Here is a 3,286-nt window from a genome sequence, read left to right as displayed (position 1 = left end):
CTAACAGTGTGACTAACATTATGCTGGTGACTGATGTTGAGTTTGCAGTCCACTAAAACCCCTAGATCCTTTTTAAAACAACTTCTGTCTCTCATGTCTCCCTCATCTTACACTAATGAAAGTGATTTTTTTAAAACCCAAATGCAAAACTTTATATTTATCCCTACTGGATTTCATCTTCTCTGATTCAGTCACTGCTCTCACCTGCCAGTGTCCTTCTGGACACTGTTACCAAGGATATCACTAATCTTCCAAACTTTGTGTCATCTGTAGAACTAGAGAGAATGGAGATTAACAGATAAAACTTATAGGGAGAGGCAGGATTTAGCTCATTAGGAGGGGAAATGTCCTAATCTTTACAAGTAGAGGTCACCTTTTCTATCACTGGATGACCCAATAGGGGATGTTAGAGAAGTGATTTGTGCTTTGGGTAGAAGTTGGGCTAAGAAAACCCTATGCTCTCCCTTACCTTCTTCTTCCCCTCCTCCCCAAAAAATATACTCAAATTACCAGGGAAAAAAATTCTATAGCCAAATAAACAAAAATCCCTCTCTATTCCCTAAGAAATTTTAGAAGCAATTTGAAGTGGTAAATGACTGATACACATTCTTTAGCAAAAATTTTTAAAAAGGAAGAAGGAAAGGAGTCAATGTGGTCAGCATAATGTTAAGAATATATTAACAGCCAAAAAATTTCATATCGCTTAGATATTTGAGAATCATTTGATATACATAATGGGTACATAAGGTGGCCACATCTCTCACATGGGCAAATAGACACACCTACACAATATCAGGACTGGATCAGTCACTCCAACCCGCCTTCATACTGCCAAGTGTAAGTTTTCAGACAAGATTCAGTATCACACAGTTACATTCAAATTCCCTCAAGGTCTAGAGATAACCCTGTTGTGGGGGAATACACCACTTCCACTTATTACCTTAGTTCTTAAGCCTCCACTGATGCATTTCCATTTATATAAACTGACCACTTACAAAGATGATATTTTTATATCTTAAAAATAACCATTTACTTAGTAATAAGGCAAAGGAAATAATAACGTCATAACTACTCAGAAAGCAAGCACACTAATAAAAAAATTGAAATTTGCACATAAACCTCTGTCATACTCTATCACTAATGTACTCAGTATCTTTGGAGGAGAGTGGGCAGATACTTACAGAAAAAAAGCTGCCAAGTGGGTACAAGGGTGAGGAATGCCTATGTACTCAATGTATCTCACAACTCTGGAATTGTAAACATCAGGAGACTCCTTCTGTCTCAAGATCTATCCATAAAAGCTCCTTGATAAGTGTAGCCTCGGTGGTGAGTAGATGTTTACAGTGGTAAACTGAGTTGAATCACATTGATCTTGATGAACATTTCACCAGGCATGACATCTCCACCATACTAGTTGAGCTGCCAGTGACTTCTCTGATTTTATCCTTCCAAGCTCTCCTTCTGCTCAGCTGGACTTACTCCTCTAGGGCAAGTATATAATCCATCACTCCAAGCTTCAAACATAGCTTATATAATTCTAAAATCTGTCCAGTCACCTCTCCTTATCTTTCTGGATCAGACCTTCTCTGTAAAAAAAACCAAACCCTTAGCTTATCATTAATAACCAAATTCTCATCTTCAGTCTATTCAGATAAATCGCATTTGTCCCATAACTATAGATCATTTCAGTCAGTCAATAAGCGTTCATTAAATGTCTGTGGAATACGAGGCACTGTGCTAAGTCCCAGAGATACAAAGAAAGGCAAAAGACAATCCCTGCCTTCAAGGAAATCACAATTTAATGGAAATAATTTCTCATGTCTATGTCATTCTAGTCTGCTATAACTTGTCACCTCAAAAAATAAGACCCCTTCCAACTCTATAGCAATAATAGTTCAGATTTACGTAGCCCTTTACTCCCAACAATTTTGTGAGGTATATAATATAATTATTATTCCCTATTTATAGATAAGAAAACAGGCTCACAGACATAGTCAGCAGGTCAACAAACATTCACTAAGCACTTAGTATGTGTCAGGCACTGTGCTAAGCACTGGGGATACAAAGAAAGGCAAAAACAGTCCCTTCCTTCAAGGAGTTTACATTCTTATGAGGGAGACAGCATGCATACAACTACATACATGTAAGGCATACACAGGGTAAGTTGGAGATCTAGGCCTTGAACCCAGGTCTTTGGACTTCATGGTTTCTTCTATACCATAATAATATGCCGTGTGAGCCTATTATTCTTAGGATCATTGAATGTTAGAGAGGAGGATACTAAAGCATCTAAAACCTCATTTTATAAATAAAAGAAATATTGTATGATCCAAAGTTAAGGTTTCTCCAACTCAAAATACCCTGATTCCCATTTGCCCAAATTTCCATCTGAAAATCTCTAGCATTTACTGGTCTCAATTATTATGAAAACAGAAAAATGAAAATCTTAACTATTCACCATCTTACTGAGACCTAGCAAATACAATGGGGGAAGAGAGACAGAAGCCAAGAAACTAACCTATACAGACTAATCTATTCTCATATTACCCAATTCCAGGACCTGACTGAATAGTGGAGAGTCAAGGCTAGGACTTAGATTATAGTCAGTGATAAGTCCTGAAAGGAAGGTAATTTCAAGCCACATGGTATCCAAAAGGAAGATACTAGATTTCCAGTGATATTCAATCAGTGATATATGGGAGAAATAAAATTAAAACCTTATTCCTGCAAAAAAAAAGGTAAACTTATTTCTAGGGGGCACCTGGATTTGAACCAGGGACCTCTTGATCTGCAGTCAAATGCTCTACCCCTGAGCTATACCCCCACACCTAGGAAGAAATGATAGTTCTTTTTTGTTTCTAGATTCAGGCTTGGCATCATCAATCTCAAATGTTCATGAGTCACAGAAGCCGTATAAAGCTTCCCTAAGTGTGTTAGGATGCTACAAATTATAAGAGATAGATTAATATTATAGGAGCTCAAGCTAGAGCCCATCCGTTTCACCTTTCCCTAGTCCTGTCATTAGCCACACTGCCTCAAGTGCTCTTTTCCCATCATAACTCAGCTAAATCACACCTAACATGATATATGGAAAATAACCAGATCACAGAGAAGGAAGATGTGAGCTCAGCCACTGAGATCGGGTTACTAATACCTCCTTAATGCAGGAAGACCCTTGCAACAAACATCATCTAAGAAAAAAATTAAAGTATTCAAAAAAACCATCTGTATTTGCGAGCTTCATCCCAGGCCAGATCAAGTCAACTACTTCCAGTTATACGAGAAC

General features: G+C 37.7%; 1 non-coding gene across 1 annotated transcript; it reads right to left on the bottom strand.

The window, feature by feature from the left end:
- Positions 1-2,752: 2,752 nt before the first annotated feature.
- On the bottom strand, positions 2,753-2,824 carry TRNAC-GCA. The gene has a single exon. It is a non-coding gene; the product is annotated as a tRNA-Cys (tRNA).
- Positions 2,825-3,286: the final 462 nt, after the last annotated feature.

Source organism: Vombatus ursinus, unplaced genomic scaffold (assembly GCF_900497805.2).
Source record: "Vombatus ursinus unplaced genomic scaffold, bare-nosed wombat genome assembly UNPS02014799.1, whole genome shotgun sequence".
NCBI classification, from domain to species: domain Eukaryota; kingdom Metazoa; phylum Chordata; class Mammalia; order Diprotodontia; family Vombatidae; genus Vombatus; species Vombatus ursinus.
Note: the sequence above shows the minus strand (reverse complement) of the source record. Positions and strands in the feature narration are given on the sequence as shown.